This window comes from Dipodomys spectabilis, unplaced genomic scaffold (genome assembly GCF_019054845.1).
Source record: "Dipodomys spectabilis isolate Male_0828 unplaced genomic scaffold, ASM1905484v1 ptg000141l, whole genome shotgun sequence".
Taxonomy (NCBI): domain Eukaryota; kingdom Metazoa; phylum Chordata; class Mammalia; order Rodentia; family Heteromyidae; genus Dipodomys; species Dipodomys spectabilis.
The window spans coordinates 4,969,510-4,992,587 of NW_024870818.1; the positions used below are offsets into that span (position 1 = coordinate 4,969,510).

Below are 23,078 nucleotides of genomic sequence, written 5' to 3' on the forward strand. Positions count from 1 at the left end.
TGAAACAGCATTTGTACCTCTAGAGGACACAGGAACAAGGCAGTGACTGAGATTAGACCATTACCAGACACTAGACCTGCTGACAATTTGGTCTTCTAGTACACAGCCTCCAGACTTTGAGAAATAATTCTTTTTGTGGTGCTGGGAATTGAACCAAGGGCATTACAATTGGCAAACAATTTACCAACTGAGCTACATCCCCACTCCTAATTTCTACTACTTATAAATTCCACAAACTGGGCACTGGTGGCTCACGCCTGTAATCCTAGCTACTCAGGAGGCTGAGATATAAGGATCATGGTTTGAAGCTAGCCTGGGCAGAAAAGTCCATGAGACTCTTATCTCCAATAAACTAATCAGAAAAAGCTGAAAGCAGTGCTGTGGCTCAAATGGTAGAGTGCTAGCTTTGAGCACAAAGAGGTTTAGGAAAATTGTCCAGGCCCTGAGTTCAAGTCCCAGAATTGGCAAAAAATAAATATGCAGATACATTCCTCAATCTCTAACATTTTTAATAACAGCACAAATGGAATAAGATAGATAGATGAATTTTTGACACAAAAGCATATAGATTGTATTCAAGATCACAACCTGATTGAGAACACCAAGGAATGAATGTGTATAGTTAGAGAAGTGAGTTCTATGGACTTAGACTCGGGTACCTAGCTTTAAATGCTAGGAAGATAAAGGAGAACCCAGCAGCAGGCATGAGGGTAGATGTCTGTAATTCTATTACTCTGAAAGTATAAGCAGAGGAATCATGAATTTGAGGCTATGTAGCCTGGGCTACATAGAGAGTTCCAGGAAACTAAAATCATATAGTGAGACTGTTAAGAGAGAGAAAGAGCATGTTCTACAAGGAGAAAATGCAGAGAAGGGTTTGAGGTTGGAAGAGAATGGAGAAAGGAAATGTCTTGGAGACCACAAGAGGAACATGCTTTAAGAAGTGACTAGCCATTGGCCCTGAATCAAGGCCAGCAGTTTGCTGAAGCTGTTGGTTTCAAGCAGGAGCCTAAAGAATGTCTTTCTTGGTCTGTTGGCCATTTCAGAACTTTGGAAATGTAATGGTCAGTTCATTAGAAAGAAACGTTTGTAAAAACAAACAAAAAGAAGTGACTAGCCAGGTGTCAGTGGCTTACACCTGAAATCCTAGCTACTCAGGATGCTGAGATTTTAGGATTATGGTTCAAAGCCAGCCTACACAGAAAAGTCTATGATACTCATCTCTAGTTAGCCACCAAAGCCACAAGTGGAGCTATAGATTAAATGGTAGAGTTACAGCCTTGAATGCAAAAGCTAAGCAAGAGTTCAAGGCCCTGAGTTCAAGCACTAACTGGCACCAAAAACAACAAACAAAACAAAACAAAAAAACCAAAGTCAAATGCTATGGATAAGCAGAAGAAGACAGGAACTGAGATTTCTCCTTAGATTTGACTACAGGAGTTCATTAGGTGATTTTGATAAATGCAGTTCAGTGAACCAGCAGGAAGACTCAAAATAAATTGAAGAGATAGAAGAGAACATGGAAATTAAGCACAGACAGTTCTTTGGAATTTTGGCCAGGGGATTGAGACCAAGGTTTACTCTGCAGCCCAGTCTGACCTCCAACTGGAGCCCCTTCTGCCTCAACTTTCCAAATACTGGGATCACAGTTTACCTAGCAAGAATCATCTTTGGAAGACTTTTTGCCAGGAGAGGTGAAGAGCAAAGAGAAAAGGCAATACCCTTATCCTAAGATCGATGTGGATTCAATGAAGAACTCTTAGTGTTTATTCTTTCAAGGACAATTTGCAATATGTAATATGACTGCATTGTTAATATGTCCTTATCAAGTACTATAAGGCAGAGTGATTATGCTAAATGATACCCAACATTATGTACTTTTACACAATGTATTCATGGATAACTGTTTAAAGAATATTGAGTATCAGGTTTTTGCTTGTTGTTTGCTTATTTAGAGATAAGGCCTTGAATGTTGCTTAGACTGGCCTCCTACACTCAAGTGATTCTTGTAACTTAGCATGGCATAAAGGGATAAACGCTAATTTTTGGACTACAACACACACCACCATGTCAGATTTTTATTTTCTTTCTTTTTTTTTTTTTGTCAGTGGTGGGGCTTGAACGCTGGGCTTGGGCGCTGTCCCTGCGCTCTTCAGCTCAAGGCGAGCACTCTACCGCTTAAACCACAGCGCACCTTCCAGTTTTCTAGTGGTTTATTGGAGATAAGAGTCTCACGGACTTTTCTGCCAGGGCTGGCTTTGAACCGTGATCCTCAGATCTCAGCCTCCTGAGTAGTTAGGATTACAGGCATGAGCCAGCAGCACCTGGCTTCAGATTTTGATTTTCTGCTTCAAGTAATAAGAAATTATTTTGTATCACAGCAAAATAAAACAAAAGACTTTACTTAGATTAACATGTTTCTTGATTCCAGAAAGAAATATAGATGTGAAAACAATTTTTAGTAATTTTTTAGTCTTTTATTTTTTTGGTCAGTTTTGGGGCTTGTACTCAGGGCCTGGGCATTGTTTCTGAGCTCTTTTGCTCAAGGCTAATACTCTACTATTTTGAGTTACAGCTCTGCTTCTGTTTTTTTGGTGGTTAATTGGAGATAAAAGTCTCACGGACTGGGCTGGGAAGGTGGCTCAGTGGTAGAGCGCTTGCCTTGCATGCATGAGGCCCTGGGTTTGATTCCTCAGCACCACATAAGCAAAAAGAAAAAAGCCGGAAGTGGTGCTGTGGCTCAAGCGGTAGAGTGCTAGCCTTGAGCTGAAGAGCTGAGGGACAGCACCCAGGCCGAGTTCAGGCCCCACAACCGGACCCAAAAATAAAAAAAATAAAAAAGTCTCACAGACTTTCCTGTTTGGGCTGGCTTTGAATCATGAGCCTCAGATCTCAGCCTCCTGAGTAGCTGAGATTATAGGTGTGAGCCACTGGCTCTGGCAGTAATTGGTTTTCCAAGTTACACTATCATATGATTGGCTAAAATCTTCTTTTTAATGGACTAATCTTTCTGAAAGGTACAGCTATATAAACTAAAAATGGAGGGCTGAAGGTGTGTCTCTAGAATATCTCCCCAGCATGCACAAGGCCCTGAGTTTAAACCCCTAGCACGGCCATAAAAACTAGAGAGAAGGGAAGGTGAGATCCTGTCAAATATAGACTTCAGTAATTCTTCCATGTGGGTTGAGTAGAGAGGCAGTATGAAGAAATAAGTAGTTGTTTCGGTCCTAGTCTTAGGATCTCTCCCAAAGTCATATGTTGGAACTTGATACCTAGTATGGTAGATTAAGAAGTGGGGCCTTCATGAGAGACCCTCCATCATGAATGGGATGAGTGCCCTTATACAAAGAAGTTGAAGCTGAGCAAGATGGTGCATACTATATATCTAAAATCCCAACAGGCAGGGGGATGAGGCAGGAAGATCAAAAATTGAGGGCAGCAGGGTGCCACTAGTTCATGTCTGTAATCCTAACTACTCGGGAGGCTGAGATCTGAGGATCACGGTTCAAAGCCAGCCTGGGCAGAAAACTGTGAGACTCTTATCTCCAATCAACCATCAGAAAGTTGGAAGTGTTGCTGTGGCTCAAGTGGTAGAGTGCTAGCCTTGAGCTGAAGAGCTGAGGGACAGCATCCAGGCCTAGAGTTCAAGCCCATGACTGAAAAAGAAAAGAAAAGAAGAGAAAAATTGAGGCAACCTGGAATACATAGAAAGATAATGTCCTTGGGGACACTGAAGACGCCATCTTTAGCAGTAAGCAAGCTCTCACTAGACACTGAATCTTACAGTTCCTTAATTAAGGGTTTTTTTAACCTCTAGAGCTGGGAGCATTACATTTCTATTGCCTATAAATTAGCCAACCTAAAATATTTTTGTTACAGCAGCCAAATGAAGCAAGATAACAGTAATCTATAGTATTTACCAAAAATTTGCTATCAGTCTGAGCTGTATGCAAAACAGTAAACTTCCCAAAGTGTAAGAGTACTGCTTAAAGTTGGTTAAGCAGCAAGCACAAAGGAAATTATCAGCCTGGTATGGTGCTGCATGATTATAATCCTACCACTTGAAAGGCTGAACTAGAAGACCATCACCTGGAATTTTTGTTTATTTGTCTTTTTGAGACAAGGTTTCAAAAAAAAAGGTGGCCGGTCACTGATGGTTCACACCTGTAATTAATCCTAGCTGCTCAGGAGGCAGAGGTCTGAGGATCATAGTTCAAAGCCAGCCGGGACAGGAAAGTCCCTGTGAGACTCTTATCTCCAATTAACCATCGAGTGCTACCCTTGAGCAAGAAAGAGCTCAGGGACAATTACAGGCCCTGAGTTCAAACCACACGACTGAGGGGAAAAAAAGTGTAGGGGCTATAAAACACAGGAAACATAGGTGTATCTCAAAGGTCTCTGGAAGAACCAGGAATTGCCATGGGAAAACGGGCAGCATGGTCCCACTCCTGATGGACAGACTCCACACATGTGTCACAGCATACATACATTTTGGACTTCTGCAGATGTTTTACCTTCAATTATATTTTTCCACAAATATACAACAGCATACTACAACAGGTAAAAATGATGTATAAAACCACAAGCTTTCTTTATGCTAAAAGCCTAAAGATCTGAGTCTAAAGATCTGTTTTTCTTTCTTTCTTTCTTTCTTTCTTTCTTTTTTTTTGGAGGGGGGGATCTGGTCGTGGGACCTGAACTCTGGGCCTGGGCGCTGTCCCTCAGCTCTTTAGCTCAAGGCTAGCACTCTACCACTTGAGCCACAGTGCCACTTCCGGCCTTTTTCTTTTTGCTTATGTGGTGCTGAGGAATCAAACCCAGGGCCTCAGGCATGCAAGGCAAGCTCTCTACCACTGACCCACCTTCCCAGCCCCTAAAGATCTGATTTTTGTATGTTTATGGAAACTTGGAACTAATGGATATGTTTAATATATGTTTAATATCTTGATTGTGGTGGTGTTTTATGTGGATGTATACAAATGTCAAAACCTGATACACTGTACACTTAAAATATGTGTAGTTTGTTGGCTCACTATAAGAGATAGGAAACCCCACTTTTTTATTTTTATTTTTTTGGGTCCGGCCGTGGGGCCTGAACTCTGGGCCTGGGCGCTGTCCCTCAGCTCTTCAGTTCAAGGTAAGCGCTCTACCGCTCGGGCCACAGCACCACTTCCGGCTTTTTCTGTTTGTGTGGTGCTGAGGAATCGAACCCAGGGCCTCATGCATGCAAGGCAAGCACTCTACCACTGAGCCACCTTCCCAGCCCCCCCACTTTTTTTAAAATCACAAACTCAACACAGTGCTTCATTTCTGACATCAGAGAAGAGAGGTTTTCCCACGTACCAGCTATTTCTCAAATGCCAACTCAGTGTCCGAGGTGTCACTGCCATCTGACACTCCTTACCTGTTGAACCCCTGAGCTGAGCCATCCTCCTGCCTCAACCTTCTGAGTATCTGCAATTACAGGTACAAGCCACCAAACTTAGTCATTTTCTTTTTTCCGGTTACAAAGGAGCTTTAGCTTATGGAAGAGATCAGCTAGGTTTCAGAACAAATATTAAACTTATTTCCATGGAAACATAAATCAAACTATGGGACTACTTAAGAGGATAAAAAGAAGGGGAAAGAGAGAAAAAGGGTAAATAATTTGGAAACATTGTGACTATATATGACAGCATATCAATGAAAATTGTTGATCAATAGAGGGTTGGGGATGTGTGTACTAGCAGGAAGGCATTGGATTAACAAGGAGAGTGAATAAGATGAATGAAAGTAGGATGAATAAAATAAAAATAGGATGAATAAAAGTAGTCTGTTGGCATGTATGAAAATAGAACAAAGAAATCTATTAAGTCTATTGAATTTGTTTTAGGAGGGAGGGAAAGGAGGGTGAGATTGATTGGAATACTTTGTGTACATGAGTAGAAATGTCACAGTGAATACCCCTCCACAACTAATGTATGCTAATAAAAAATTTCCATGGAACATCTCATTACTCCAAACAAATAGGTAATGCTTATTATTCTTATTTTACTAGTGCTGAAACTAACACCCAGATATTACATGATCCATCTTAAGTCACAAATCAGCAAATAGTAGCAGCAGTGGCAGCACAGTAACAAAATCCAAGTGTCTTGTCTTACACTCCCTGTCTAAGCACAAGATTCCATGTACTAAGCAATCAGGCAGATGGGTAGAGAGTGATCATGCATAAACTCCAGGGGATGGTGCCATTGACCTTTCAAATCTTGTTGCATTCTTTGTGTAATTGATATGTTCTCAGGCCTTACCAGCTTGTGACCTCAGAACAAGGCCATGCAGCTTCATAGCCAAACTAAAGCCCTGAGTCCCTGGATCTGGGAAGTCCATTCCTCTTCTGATCTGCACATTCTACCTCCATTTGGCCCAAGTCCAAGGAATGTTCAGGAATTTCATGTTAATTCCCTCAGTCCCTGAGCCTCCTCCAAGGTTTTGGGAGGAACCCTTGTGGTACATTTAAATAGGGACATATGTTTGTAAAATTTGTAAATATTTTAATTGCCATTGGTTATGGCTAATGCTACTTCCAGCTCTTCACACTCTTCCTGTATAGGGTTGTACTGAAGTCTCCATGGGTCTTTTTATAGGATTTAGGAGGAAAGGGAATATAATATGTTAGATCACACAAGAAATTTTTATTTAATTATTTGTTTTTTTGTGCCAATCCTGGGGCTTGTACTCAGAGCCTGAGCATTGTCATATGAATTTTTTGTTTGTTTGGGATTTTTTGTTTTTTGTTTTTTGGGCTTTTTTGTTGTTGTTCAAGGATAGCACTCTGTCACTTGAGCCACAGCTCCACTTCCAGCTTTTTGATGGTTACTTGGAAATAAGAGCCTTATATACTTCCTACCTGGGCTGACTTTGAACAGTGATCCTCAGATCTCAGCTTCCTGAGTATCTTGGATTACAGGTGTGAGCCGCTGGCCCCTAGCACAAAATAAATTTTTAAAGAGGAAGTTAAGTTGGAGATAAGATAACTTTAAGGAACTTATTCAGGTATTATTGACATATAGTAAAGACATTCTTATAGTATTCAGTTTGATGAACTTTAACTTATGTATAGTCTGAGAAACCATCACAAAATTAAGGTGAACTGTGTATCCAAAAATTTCCTCATACTTCCTTAAACACCTCCAAATGTCTCCTACCTTTTTGTCATTTCTGTCAGTTCAGATTATTTCTATTGTCTATAATTATGGAATCGTAACAGTATGTACACCTTTTTTGTTTGGCTTGTTTACTTTTTTTTTGTCGGTTGTGGAGGTTGAACTCTGGGCCTAGGCGCTGTCCCTGAGCTCTTCAGCTCAAGACTAGTGCTCTACCACTTGAACCACAGTGCCTGCTTCTGGCTTTTTCTGTGTGTGTGGTGCTGAGGAATGGAATCTAGGGCCTCATGCATGCAAGGCAAGTGCTCTACCACTGAGCCACATTCCCAGCCTTGGCTTGTTTACTTTTAAAACTCTAAGTGTTATTCATGTTTTGTATATCCATAGTTTGCTCCTTCCTTATTATTATTAAATATTTGGTTATGTCATAATTTGCTTATCCACTCAGTTGTTAAGCGACATTTGGATTGTTCCCAACTTGGCATTATTGCAGACAAAGCTACTATGAACAATAGTGTGTAGGTACATATCTACATAGGCCAGGAGTACTCAGAAGACTGAATACTGAGGAGACAGAAGAAGGAAGATGGAGAGCTCAGGCTACCCTGAACTACATGTGAGATCTTGTCTAAAAAAAAATCAAATAAAAAGTGGTGCCAGTGGCTCACACCTATAACCCTTGCTACTCAGGAGCCTATAAGATCTGAGGACTGTAGTTAAAAGCCAGCCCAGGAAGGAAATTCTATGACTCTTGTCTCCAGTTAATCACCATAAAGCTGGAAGTGGAGCTGTGGCTCAAGTGGTAGAGTGCTAACCTTGAATGAAAAAGCTCAGGTTCAGTGCCCAGGTTCAAGCCCCAGGACCAGGACAAAAAATTTTTAAAAGTACATGTGTACATGTATTTGCAAGCCATTCTTTAATAAATATGTGGAAATATAATGACAAGTATATATTTCACTTTTAAGAAACTGCCTAAGCTGGGCGCCGGTGGCTCACGCCTGTAATCCTAGCTACTCAGGAGCCTGAGATCTGAGGATAGTTGGTTCAAAGCCAGCCTGGACAGTTAAGTCCATGAGACTCTTATCTCCAATAAACCATAGAAAACCGGAAGTGGCGCTGTGGCTTAAGCAGCAGAGCACTCACCTTGAACTGAAGAACACAAGGACAGCGCCCAAGCCCAGAGTTCAAGCCCCATGACCTACCAAAAAAAAGAAAAGAAAAGAAACTGCCTAGTTTTCCAAAATTGTATCATTTTACATTCTTCTGAGAAATTTATAAAAGTTCTACTTGATTTATATCCTTGCTGGTACTTACTATGGTCAGTCTTTCCTTTTAGACATTCTAATAATTGTGGTAGTTTCATGATTGTAATTTACACTTCTCCAATGGCTAATGATATAGATTATCTTTTCATGTGCTCATTTGTCATCTTTATATTTTTTCTCTTTTTTATTGTGAAAATACCATACAGAGGGGTTACAATTACATGGGCAAGATAATGAATCTTTATAACTTTTCTATGAAGTATCTTTTCAAATGTTTTGCACATTTAAATTTTTAGAGGCTTGTTTTCTTATTAGCAAGCCTCATGATTTCTATATATATTCAGGGCACTTTCAGACTTAGACGGGCATCCTATAGTCAGGATAAGGTAATCACTAGGTAGAATATTTCCACAGCCAGGTAGCATTGAAAGATGACCCAAATGACACCCACCCATCAACACTGTAGTTCAAATAGCACTGGACAAAACCAGCAAAAGTCCTTACCATGGCTTTTTCCTAGCATGAAGTCAAGAATAGTTCAGAACTACTCATGGTCTTGCCTATGGTTCTGTCTTTTTCTTTTTCTTTTTACTAGTCCTGGGGCTTGAACTCAGGGCTTGAATTCTGTTCCTAAGCCTCTTTGTGCTCAAGGCTAGCACTCTACTTGAGGCACAGCACCACTTTTGGGTTTTTTTCTGAGCAGTTTATTGGGGATTAGAGTCTTACAGACTTTCCTGCCCTGGCTGGCTTTGAACAGCGATCCTCCAATCTCAGCCTTCTGAGTAGCTAGGATTATAGGTGTGAGCCACTGGCACCCAGTTTATGGTTCTAGCTGAACAACAGAAATATATCTATACCTTTTAAGAACCTTGGTTTCAGGGACACTCCAGTTTAATATTTAGAACATAAAATAAACAGTTTCTCTTATTCTGAATATTACTCTTACTCTGAAATTGTCTGACTCCCAGTTTTGTTCCTCAATGGAAGGCTTAAATGTGTTGAGCGTTTGGATACATTCAACTGCCTGCAGTTGTTTTCACAGTTGTCTCCAAGAACAATTGATGGAATCCTGCGGTTGTTTGCATTTCACAGGTTCTATTTTGGCAACGTTTCCCCAAAGCAGAGATTTTTCACATTTCCATAAATAGAGCATTAGTAGCAATGACATTTCTCTCACTTCTCAAAACACTAAACGTGTTTATTATTGGACACTGAAATATATTTATTATATATAATGTTATAGCCTAAATAAATATTTTGTATGTAAGTATGCAATACAATATATTCCATAATTCCTCCCAATAACCTCTATAGGCCTTAGATGGGGCTGAGGGCTATCTAGACCCATACATTTTGGAGCTTGCTAATGCTCCTTGATGTGCATGTCTAACATCTAGCCATTCCCAAACCCTAGTAGAACTCCAACAGAAGACTGAGGGAGGCTAGGAATGAGTGGCAGAATGTACTCATCCTGAACTATTTCCCTACCACTGTAGCTATGCAAACACACAAAAAGGTTTACATAGGGGCATACAATAGGAAAATCCTTGGAAATTAGGGCCAACATGATATAAAGCACTCCAGTTGCTATAGGATGGTTAAAAGATCACTGAGCAGAAGAGAAATAAGCAAAGCCACAGCTCTCATAATTCATTGACACAAAATTTTGTTATATCTCTGGGTCCTATGAATGTGAACTTTTGCCAACTTTTGCCATTTTTTTAAAATCCTGACTCCCTCTTTGTGCTTCTCCTTCAAATTAGAATTTTCTTTTATTTTGGTGCCAGTCTTGGCACTTAAACTCAAGACCTGGCACTGCTGAATTTTTTTTTAATTTTATTTTATTGTAAAGATGCTGTACAGAGGGGTTACAGTTACATGAGTAAGCTAATGAGTACATTTCTTATCGAGGATTGTTACCCACTCCTTTGTTTATTTTTTTCCTGCTATCCCTTAACTCCCCAACCTGCCCCGTCAAAGTTGCAAAGATCGTTTACAATATAGTGTCTTGTGAGTATCATTGTTGCAATGGGTCATCCTGAGTCCTTGTTTCAGCATTTTGTTACTCCCTTCCCCTCCCAAATTAGATAAATGTATATACAAAATGCAGGGCACCAAAATCAAATACAGTGACAACAAGAAATATACCATAGGGGAAAGAACATACAAAAGAAACAAAAAATATCACATAATACATTAAAAACAACAACAACAAAGAAAAACTTCTTGTGCCCATATCTTAGGGTTCATTTTGCTTAGCATCATCTTATATGGTCATATGTACATAGCTTTTGAGCTTTTCTACTCATCTGATAAGATGTATACTAGTTATTGCAAATAAGGGAAACCATGGGACCTATATTTCTTTGGGTCTGTCTTACTTCACTTAATATGATTTTTTCCAAGTCTTTCCATTTCATTTTTTCTCTCTCTTTTTTTTTTTTGGTCCGGTCGTGGGGCCTGAAGTCTGGGCCTGGGCGCTGTCCCTCAGCTCTTCAGCTCAAGGCTAGCACTCTACCACTTGAGCCATAGTGGCACTTCCGGCTTTTTTCTTTTTGCTTATGTGGTGCTGAGGAATCGAACCCAGGGTCTCATGCATGCAAGGCAAGCGCTCTACCACTGAGCCATCTTCCCAGCCCTACTCTTTCCATTTCTTAACAAATTGGGTGGTGTCCTTCTTTCTGCTGGAAGATAGAATTTCATTGTGTATATATACCACATTTTCTTGATCCATTCATCTACTGAGGGGCAACTGGGTTGGTTCCATATCTTAGCTATGTTGAATAATGCTGCAATAAACATAGTTGTGCTGGTAGTTTTAGTATGGCCTTGTTTGTGATCATTGGGTACATGCCCAGAAATGGGATTGCTGGGTCATAGGAGAGCTCTATATGTAGTCTTTTGAGGAACCTCCATACTGCTTTCCAGAATGGTTGAACAAGTTTACACTCCCACCAACAGTGTAGTAGGGTTCCCTTTTGGCCACACCACCTCCAGCATCTGTTGCTATTTGATTTCTTTTTTTTTTTTTTTCTTTTTTTTGTCGGTGTGGGGCTTGAACTCTGGACCTTGGCGCTGTCCCTAAGCTCTTCAGCTTAAGGCAAGCACTCTACCACTTGAGCCACCGCACCACTTCTGGTTTTCAGGTGGTGTGTTGGAGATAAGAGTCTCACAGACTTTATTACCCAGGCTGGCTTTGAACTGTGGTCCTCAGATCTCAGCCTCCTCAGTAGTTAGGATTACTGGTGTGAGCCACTGGTGCCTGGCTTAGATTTCTTGATTATAGCCATTCTAACTGGGGTGAGGTGGAATCTCAATGTTGTTTTGATTTGCATTTCTTTTATGGCCAGAGAAATTGAGTATTTCTTCATGTGTTTACTGGCCATTCTCATTTCCTCTTCAGAGAAGTCTCTCTTTAAGTCTTCAGCTCACTTGTTGATGGGGTGGTTGTTTCTTTGAGGATTTGTTTATGGGGGATTTAAATTTTTGAGTTCTAAGTATGTTTTAGATATGAGGCCCTTATCTGTTGTATGGCTAGTGAATATCTTCTCCTAATCCATGGGCTTTCTATTGTTCTTGCTAGCTATGTCCTTTGCCTTGCAGAAGTTCTGCAGTTTAATGCAATCCCATTTGTCCAACCTTTCTTTGATTTGTTGTGTTTCTGGGTCTTTATTAAGAAAATTTTGTCCTGTGCCAAGGAGCCCTATTCCTTCCTGTAATATTTTCAGGGTATCTGCTTTTACTTTGAGGTCTTTGATCCATTTGGAATTGATTCTGGTGCAGGGTGATATATAAAGATCTGACTTGGGCTGGGAAGGTGGCTCAGTGGTAGAGCGCTTGCCTTGCATGCCAGAGGCCCTGGGTTTGATTCCTCAGCACCATATAAGAAAAAAGAAAAAAGCCGGAAGTGGCGCTGTGGCTTAAGTGGTAGAGCGCTAGCCTTGAGCTGAAGAGCTGAGGGACAGCGCCCAGGCCCAGAGTTCAGGCCCCACAACCGGACCCCCCCCCCCCAAAAAAAAAAAAAAAAAAGATCTGACTTTAGTTTTCTATAGGTGTTTAACCAATTTTGCCAACACCATTTACTGAAGAGGCTGTCTCTCTTCCATTCTATTTTTTTGGCTCCCTTATGGAAGATTAGGTGGCTATAGGTTTGCAGATTCATTTCTGGGTCTTCAATTCTATTCCACTGGTCCTCAGGTCTGTTCTTATGCCAATTTCAAGCTGTTTTGATTACTATGGCTTTGTAGTAGAGTTTGAAGTTTGGTATGGATAGTCCTCCAGCACTGTTCTTTTTGCTAAGGATTATTTTTGCTATTCAGGGTCTTTTATTGTTCCACATGAAGTTTTGGTTGCCTCTTCTATTTCATTGAAGAATGAAGTTGGGATACTAAAGGGTATTGTATTGAATTTATAGATAGCCTTTGGCAGTATTGCCATTTTCAATATGTTAATCCTCCCAATCCAGGAACATGGGAGGTTTTTCCACTTCCCTAGTTCTGCTTTAATTTCATTTTTTAGGTTTTTTAAATTTTCATCATAGAGGTCCTTCACTTCTTTAGTTAATTCCTAGGTATTTTATTATTTGAGGGGCTATACAAAGGGAGTTGCTTTTCTGATTTCAGCCATGCTCTTTTCATTATTGGCATACAGAAAAGCCATTGATTTTTGAGGATTAATTTTATACCCTGCTACTTTGTTGCAGTTTTGGATCACTGCTGAATTTTTTTGCTCAAGACTAGTGCTTTACCTCTTGAAACACAGTTCTACTTCTACTTTTTTTTTAAAAATTTTTTATTTTTTAGATCCATGACCAGGAATCAAACTCAGTACCTAATACTTTCACTCACTGGCTAGTATTCTATCAACTGAGCCATACCTCCAAACCCAATTTCTCTCTCTTTTTTTTTTTTTTTTTGGTCCGGTCGTGGGGCCTGAAGTCTGGGCCTGGGCACTGTCCCTCAGCTCTTCAGCTCAAGGCTAGCGCTCTACCACTTGAACCACAGCGCCACTTCCGGCTTTTTTCTTATGTGGTGCTGAGGAATCGAACCCAGGGCCTCTGGCATGCAAGGCTCTACCACTGAGCCACCTTCCCAGCCCCACAAACCCAATTTCTCTGTGTGTGTGTGTGTGTGTGTGTGTGTGTGTGTGTGTGTGTGTGTGTGTGTGTATACTTTCTGTCTGGGCTGGCTTCAAACAGCAATCCTCAGATCTCAGCCTCCTGAGTAGCTAGGATTACAGGCATGAGACACCAGTGCTCAGCAGTTAAAAATTCTTTTCAGGGGGGAGGGAGAGGGGAGTTTTGGAAGTGAGAGGGAAAGGATGATAGGAGAAAAACAAAGGAGGAGGCAACAATGCTCAATAGGAAATGTACTCATTACCTTGCTCATGTAACTGTAACCCCTCTGTACAGTATTTTTGCAGTAAAAAATGTACAAACAATACTTTTCATAGGTCTGGGGATATGGTTCAAGTGATAACACTTATCTAGAAGCAAGCATGAGGTCCTGAGTTCAAATCTTAGTACCAGTATACATATACATACACACATACATACATACATACATACATGCATATGAATAAGAGAATTCTCAAATGCAACTTAATTGTATTGATGTTTGCTTTTCTTTTTTTAAATACAAGAGATGTACATCACTTTTACAATAAAAAGTGTAAAAAAACTATAAGATATATGCAATGTTAATGTGGCATAATTAAACTGCTGAAAAAAATACAAATCCACTATTCTTATATTTTGTCAATAAAAACTACTGATTTTGTCATTTTTCTTTACCTATTTTTATGTTCCTACTAATCATTTAAAACAGGCAACTGGATTTCTCAACTCAAGCAGCACACCGCAAAGCCCTGCTGGCGCACACCCATTTTCCTAGCTACTCAGTAAGCTGAGACCTGAGGACTGCAGCTTGAAACCAATTCTGGCAGTCACAATATTCCTGGATCTTTAACTATGAAACACTTTCAAACATTTCATTTCAAGCTCAGGTTCGATTAGAATATGTTAGAATGAAAGAAGATGAAGTAATCAATATACATATACACAAGGTCTTACTATGTAGCTCAGACTGACCTCAAATTGAGACCCTACAGGTTCAGATCTATTCCTTATAGAACAAAACAGAAAAAATGACAGAAGAAGGAACATGCTGAAAGATAATTATGGAATTATAAACTTTAAGAGAATTTATGATCCTTCTGATTTTGTCTCATTCTGTTTTATTTGTTCCTTTCATCAACAAATACTTCTTCAAAATTCAGGGCTGAGAAGGTGGCTCAGTGGTAGAGCGCTTGCCTTGCATGCCTGAGGCCCTGGGTTCGATTCCTCAGTACCACATAAGCAAAAAGAAAAAAGTCGGAAGTGGCGCTGTGGCTCAAGTGGTAGAGCGCTAGCCTTGAGCTGAAGAGCTGAGGGACAGCGCCCAGGCCTAGAGTTCAGGCCCCACGACTGGACCCCCCCCCCCCAAAAAAAACAAAATTTATCCCATTTCCCAGAAGTAGGAAATGCAAAGATTCTGCACATGATGTAGTTAATGCTTAGATTTTTCCAGTTTTTCATTTTTCATAATATTTTAGTCCCAATGAATATATTGCTTTAGCAACTTATAGTCACTGAACTTTTTTTTAAACTTGATCGGTGAAATATGCTTTCATTTTACAGGACAGAGCATGGAAAGTTCATTTCATTCAATATGTTTGATTCCATTGATTAGGTACTTTGAAGACAGCCACTTTTTAAAATTGCCACTGATCTACTTGGGGAAAATGACAACTTGTATCATTACCATTATCAAAATGTCTCCTGTTAAATGTCTGAGATCAAATGACTCATTCACTCTTTACAACAGTTATCTCACATTTTAACCTCTGAGATTTAACTTTTTTTTTTTTTTGGGTCCAGTTGTGGGGCCTGAACTCTGGGCCTGGGTACTGTCCCTCAGCTCTTCAGCTCAAGGCTAGCGCTCTACCACTGAACCACTTTCCCAGCCCTGAGATTTAACTTTCTTCTGTCTTCTCACTGCCAAGAACTAATCTCACTTCTACAATATAGACCAAGTGAACATAGAAGTCCTATGTCTTCCTTCCTGTGGTTTCAATAGAGAGCTTATCACATTGCTGTTTTCCTAACATTAATCCTACTTTCCTAATAGAGATTTGATTCCTCTCTCTCCTTCTAAGGAACGTTGCACTATCAATAACCCATCTTTGCATTTTCTACAATCTCTCTGTCTCTCTCATTCTCTCTGTCTCTCTCCTTATCTTCCTTCTCCTCCTTTTTCCCTCCCCTTTCCTTTCTTGTCCTCTTTTTTTTTTTTTTTAAGTCTAGACCTTGATATTAATAACCTTTAACTCCTCCTGCCTCAACTTTCTAAGTGCCTGGGATTATAGAACTTTTCTCTTCTTAGATCCTGTTCATCTAGCTCTAAATACATTCAAGTCAGGGCTGGGAAGGTGGCTCAGTGGTAGAGTGCTTGCCTTGCATGCATGAGGCCCTGGGTTCAATTCCTCAGCAAAAAAGTTGGAAGTGGTGCTGTGGCTCAAGTGGTAGAGCGCTAGCCTTGAGCTGAAGAGCTGAGGGACAGCAGCCAGGCCCAGAGTTCAGGCCCCACGACCAGACCAAAAAGAAAACAAAAAACCAACATTCAAGTCATCCTCAACTTCTTTTTTTGTCGGTCATGGGGCTTGAACTCTGGGCGCTGTCCCTCAGCTCTTTAGCTCAAGGTGAGCACTCTACCATTTGAGCCACAGCGCCACTTCCAGTTTTTGTGTGGTTAATTGGAGATAAGAGGCTCATGGACTTTCCTGCCTGGGCTGGCTTTGAACTGCAATCCTCAAAGTTCACCCTCCAGAGTAGCTAGGATTACAAGGGTGAGCCACCTGTGCCCAACAAAAAATGAGTTTTATGCAATGATTAGAGTTAATTCATGCAGGTCTTTGTAGACCAGTTTAAATACCTTAGTCTTTCTTCACATTTTGTTTTCTAATTTATTTTACTGTTTCCCTCCCCACCAGAAGTGAAACTCTGTCTTTTGATATTCTTTATACTTAAGCCAAGTAGGCAATATTGGGTACTGACTCTACTACTTCCAGTTTTCGGTGGTTAATTGGAGATAAGAGTCTCACAGACTTTCCTGCCTGGGCTGGCTTTGAACCACGATTCTCAGATCTCAGCCTCCTGTGTAGCTAGGATTACAGGCATGAGCCACCAGCACCCAGCTTTCATACTCAATTTTTTTTTGGGGGGGTCCGGTTGTGGGGCCTGAACTCTGGGCCTGGGTGCTGTCCGTCAGCTCTTCAGCTCAAGCTAGTGCTCTACCACTTGAGCCACAGCACCACTTCCGGCTTTTTTTCTTTTTGCTTATGTGGTGCTGAGGAATCGAACCCAGGGCCTCATGCATGCAAGGCAAGCGCTCTACCACTGAGCCATCTTCCCAGCCCATCATACTCAATTTTTAAAGCCACTCAATCCCACATGCCCCTTCAGATATCATCTTATCTTTCATCTCTCTCCTCCTTTATGGACATACTTTTTGAATATGTGAATTATATTTTCTGTGTATCTCCTCTTCTTTCTAACCAAAACCAAATTTCTTGAGGTTTGATACTACAATGAGCCTAGATAAAGAGCTGCATTTCGTAGCCTGTCTTGTAGCTTGGAGCAGCCATATGATGGAGTACTTGCTAATGATGATACAATGAAGTCAACTGAGGATAAACAAATTTCTACTTTCCTCATGTAAGTACCAGAACTTTTTTTTTGGCATTTCTTCCTTCCCATCTGAAACACTGAGTGGATACAGAATAACTCTTGCATTTGCAGTGAAAGAAAAAACCATAACCTGAAGTAACAGGGCAGAGGGTTCTAGGACATTGATAATATTATAGAGCCACTGCACTGACCTACCTCTGTTATTTATTTATTTTTTTTTGCCAGTCCTGGGGCTAGAACTTTGGGCCTGGGCACTGTCCATGAGCTTCTTTGGCTCAGGGCTAGCACTCTACCATGTGAGCGACAGTGCTACTTCTGGCTTTTTGTGCATTAGAGATAAGAGTCTCACAGACTTTCTTGCCTGGGCTGGCTTTAAACCATGATCCTCATATCTCAGCCTCCTGAGTAGCTAGGATTACAGGCGTGAGCCACCAGTAACCAGCACTCCATTATTTTTATGTGAGACAGTATCCTCATGTAGGTAAGGCACTGTCAACAGATTCCAATACATATGTCCAAATGCAATTTTTAATTAATATTCTTGATCCCTCTATTTCCTCATTGTCCCCTCATTCTCAAACAATTCCATTTTGGCTTCTGGTCTATCATTCTGCTGTGCTCACCAGTGACCTACATGTTATGAAATCCAGAGAACATTTTCAGTTCTCACATTTCTTAATCTCAGTGGCATTTGATTCTGTTGTTCACCTTTTCCTTTTTGAAACACTTTTTCCAAGGCTTCTCTGGTCCTTTCTTTGTGAGTTCTTTTTCTTCTTCTAGTCACACAAACCATCTTGTTGTATCTAGAACCTTTGTTATTCTCTGTTCCTCTTGTCTGGAATGTTCTCTTCTATCCTTTGGTTCTCCATCCATTCTAATCCTTCTAACTTTCCCCAGGGAAACTTCCCTAACCTCCTGGTAAGAGTGAAATTCCTTTTACTTTTTCTGTCTAATCTCTTAGTGTAGTTAAGTTTATTTCTTGTTGTCAGACCTTTGTGGGTAAGCTGCCTTTCTAGTCAATGAATAGGCACCATGAAGAGAGACACAAATCTATTCTTGCTCTCCATTGTATTCCTAAATTTACTATATTCTTCACAACATAACATGTACGCTATTTCTTGGGGCTGGGGATATAACTTAGTGGTTGAGCATTTTCCTAGCATGTGTAAGGCTCTGGATTTAAAACTAGCATCAAACGTGTGTGTGTGTGTTCCTGAAAAATAAGAGTACTAAGAGAGACATTCCAGTTGTTTTACCCCAGTATGATAGTTATTCGTGGTTTTTTTTTTTTATTTCTAGGATTTTATTGTTGTTTTGTTGCTGCTCATTTGTTGTTTTTGTTTTTGCTGGTCCTGGGGCTTGAACTCAGGGCCTGGGCACTGTCCCTGAGCTTCTTTTGCTCAAGGCTAGCACTCTACCACTTGAGCCACAGTTCTACTCCCAGCTTTTTTGGTAATTTATTGGAGATAAGAGTCTCACAAACTTTCCTGCTCAGGGTGGATTCAAACCATGATCCTCAGATCTCAGCCTCCTGAGAAGCTGGGATTACAGATGTGAGCCACTCCTGCCCAGCAGCGCTTTTTTGGGGGGCAGGGGGGGAGAGAGGTCCGGGCCTGAATTCTAGGGCCTGAATTCTGGGCCTGGGTGCTGTCCCTCAGCTCTTCAGCTCAAGGCTAGCGCTCTACCACTTGAGCCACAGCGCTGCTTCCGGCTTTTTTCTTTTTGCTTATATGGTACTGAGGAATCGAACCCAGGGCCTCAGGCATGCAAGGCAAGCACTCTACTACTGAGCCACCTTCCCAGCCCAGCTTTTTTTTTTTTTAACTGTTATATAATTTCTGGTTATAATAGAGCACCAAAGAGTGTTTTGGAAAATATTACCTGCTAGTTTATTCTCTTCACAATATATCTGTCTACATACTGTCTATACAGATCTTAAATCTGTACACTTATTTTCATTGCTATCATTCTAGCTGAAATTACATCATATTTCCCCTGGACTAAATTGAACCACATACTTCCTAAGTCTGATTTATTAAGCTACCCATAAACTTGACTGATTCAGAGTTTTGATCAACTTTTAAGGCCAAGGACTATATCTGTAGGTTATGCTCAGATAGCTAGGCACATTCAGGTACATAAGTGATCCGTGGATCTCATCACAATTTGTTTCATCACAGGAGACTATTCTGAATTTAACAAGGTATTTAGTTAAGGAAAATAATGATTTTGGTGGTAAACCTCAAGTTTACTAGGCAGGTATTATATTGCTGAGACACATCTCCCACCCAGACAAATATTTTCAACCAACAAGTTTTTGTTTTCAAAAGACCAAAACTGAAAGTATTCTGTTAAAAACACAGGCTTATGCCTGTAATCCTAGCTACTCAGGAATCTGAGATCTGAGGCTCACAATTCAGAGCAAGCTCTGGCAGGAAAGTCTGGGAGACTCATCTCTAATAAACCACCAAAAAGCTGGAAATAGGGTGGCTCAAGTGGTAGGATACCAGCCTTGAGCAACAAAAAGGAACAGTACCAGGCCCAAGTGCAAGTCCCAGTACACACACACACACACACACACACACACACACACACACACACACACACACACACACCAGTTAGTTACTTTTTTCTTTTGGGCTGAGGAGATGCCATGGCAGGTTTCCTCATCAGACACCATTGAATTCTGGTTGGAATGCAACTACATTCCTGCCTCTTTCAGGAGGCCAATCATGGTAGGCAGCATTGCAAAATTGAAGGAGAGCCTGGAACATGAGAAGGGAAGGCCACAATGGAGAGGAACTTCCTGTCTGAAGACTGCTCCACAGAGCACCTGCAGCACAGGTGTGGTGTCCTGGACCAAGCCCAGCCTAATGGAAACCATCTGGCAGGGTACAAAAAAGGCTCGCTTACTGTATAGCATTTCTCTCCAACCTGCTTGAGAGGGGTAAAATAAGTATCTTCTACATTGTTGTATCCTCAGGCCTCAGATAAAATATTGTAGCATAATATTCTGTTCTTGTTGATGTTAATTTCCTTTTCAGATAATAAGATTAAGCAAGCATGTGATAGGCAATGAGTTACACTTGTAGGTAATATTCCTTTCCCACAGATGAGAATCTAAGAAATTTGCACAAGTCTCAGAGTTAATGACCAAGGAGTGGATCCAGGATCCAAGCAAGCCCCAGCTTACTAACACTCAGAGCCAGGTTCTTGAGCACCAGATACCCACCCCTCATCAATATGAAGGCTGCATTTGTTCCTGAATAAAGGTACCAAGTAATCATCTTTGATCACAAATAGTCAGGAGCAATTCAAATCGTACACAAATGAAAGTGTAAGTCTGAAAATAATTAAGAAATACATCATTTAGGAAATATCAGGGAGGGGTGATGTACACAGCCTCGGCTTCCCTTCTGGGATATGTATTTAAACACCCAGCTTAGGGCTATAAAAAGCTACTATACAAAAACTGCAGAAGCATTAAAAATCAAATTGCCTTATAAATTTTTTAGAGAAGTGTAAATGACACACATGATCTCTGGGGAAATATTTTCCTAAAGCTCTAAGCTTCTTACTGACCAGGATGAATAAGTTGGCCTCCTTCCTTTTCATTTCTTCATCCTCTGTTCCAGAGGGTTAAATGAAACTTTAAGATTGAAGCTTTAGTTGTTAAAGGTTCCAGATAAACTAAAAGTAGCAGAGGCTAGGGGTAGAGCTCAGTGATATAGCACATGCTTAGTAAGCCCAGAGCCTTGGGATCAATCCTCAGCATGCGCATGTACATGTGCGGTGCACGCACAGACAAACAGGCACACACACACACACTCACACACACACTGAAAGCAAGAAAGATCATTTCATATTGGTATGATAGTAGAATATAGAAAGTGTTTAGCTGTCCCAGTTTAGTGTGATAGAAAATTGTGAAGTTTTAGTTTCTTTATTTAACTGATATAATTAATACCCCTCATATCAAGAAAAAAAAGTTTTACAAAATCCTGAGTACAACTATTCTAACTAGCATAACCTATATCATGGTCACTGAATTTCCTTGAAGGCTCTAAAGAACCCAAAAGTTGGAAGACAAATTTAGGAGAACCATGACCCAGTGACTCAAACCTATAGCAAATGAGTTTCTTCAAATTAGGCAATAGGAGATGCAACACATAAGAGCAACTAGCCACTGAAGATAACCTTCTTCTGTGGGCTAGAAACATGCTGGCAGGAGGCTTAACCAACTCAATTTACTTGCAAGATCTTTGAAGGGAGGGATCGGATTGCACCAGGGTTGTTTTTCATAACACATATCTTTGCAAGCAAGTTCCTGGGACCTTGTCAAATATTGAATTCTGAACCTCAGTGTAAGTACAAAACTGTTGGTGTGTCCTCTGCTTATGCCAACCACAAAAATCTGACTTTATTTGCTGAAAATTGAAACTTCAATAATATCCATGATTTATTAGACCTCATTTTGAAAGACTGAAAGCCTCATGAGGTATTTATCCAAAATTAGCATGTGGTAACTGTGCCTAGGGATAGCCCTGTCTTGGCAACATCTGTAGCCAGGTCTGGTTACACTTAATAAATCTAATGCTGGAGCCACTGACCTTAGGAAGACAGGTGTCCACTCCATAGCAGGCCTATATTGTAGGCAATGAGAATAGGCTTTATGAATTTGCCTTGAAGCCTGGGTTGTTTGCCCAAGAATCTGACCAGCAAAGTGGCTCCTTCACAAAGAATGGAGTTTTCATCTCTCTCCAAATAAGTTGTTCTATAATTAACTAAGCCAATGTTTGCTTGGCACAATCTAAGACAATACCATTAGTCCACTTATTGGTTAATACAATGATTATTGAATACCTACTGTGTGCCAAGCACTTGGCAAATAATCTCCATCAAGAAGCTCAACATAGTATCCCAATAATTATTTTAAGAAAACAGAATAAGTGATCTTTCTATTTATTGGTCTCTTTAAAAAAAAAACAACTGATTTCTGGGCCTGAACTTAAACCCTGGATATTGTTCCTGGGTGTCGGCCCTGTGCTTTTTTGCTTAAGACTAGCACCCTACCACTTGAGCCACAGTTCCACTTCCAGTGAGTGTGTGTGTGTGTGTGTGTAGTAAATTGTCCATTAGAATCTCACAGACTTACCCAGGCTGGCTTCAAACCATGATCCTCAGATCTCAGCCTTCTGAGCAGCTAGAATTATAGGTATAAGCCATCAGTGTCCAGCTTTTCTGTCTATATTTTATCCATTCAGTCGAACAAGCTTTAAGCCCATTTCACATTTTATCTCTTCTTCATCATTTAGAAAAACTCTTTTGGGTTCCCAGAACTTTTGCAGGCACTGCATTTCTTATTACTAGAAGCTTCTTGCATTGTAGGAAGGAGGCAAGGTATAGGCAGGATCAAGACACTGTAAACCAGTCTAGCAAAGGTCCATGAGCTTTGCCTACAGCAGAGAGGAGCTATGAGACAATCTAAGAGAGAGAGAAACATGATTAAATTTTCCTTTTGGAAATCAGTTTAACAATGATAAGGCAGTAATGAAATATGGCTGGAGGGAAGGAAACCACAGAGGAGGAAAAATCAAATTCCAAAGCTATCAAGGAAATAGAAATAACAAAATTTAAGAACAAATTGAATGTGAAGACAGAAAAGTGAAGCCTAAGATATCTTCTAAAATTCTGGAGTGGGTAGCACTAGCAAAAGGAGAATGAGGAACAAGTAAGTGGGGGAAAATGAGTTTAAGTTCAACCATACTTTATTGCAGATGTCTTGAGACTATCCAGGTATCAATATCAAGTTTACTATTGTCTATCTAAGAGGTAACGATCTGAGAGACTTTATAGGTGGTGGCTGAAACATGATTATGAACTACATTTTTAGCCATCCCATATAAATCCTAGTACCCATTCAGGTTGCCTTCTTTCCTTCTT

The 23,078-nt window shown here is 40.5% G+C and overlaps 1 non-coding gene across 1 annotated transcript; it reads left to right on the top strand.

Moving 5' to 3' along the window:
• The first annotated feature begins 954 nt into the window (after nucleotides 1-954).
• LOC122117523 lies at nucleotides 955-1,089 on the top strand. Its single transcript, XR_006149182.1, has one exon. It is a non-coding gene; the product is annotated as a small nucleolar RNA SNORA2/SNORA34 family (small nucleolar RNA).
• Nucleotides 1,090-23,078: the final 21,989 nt, after the last annotated feature.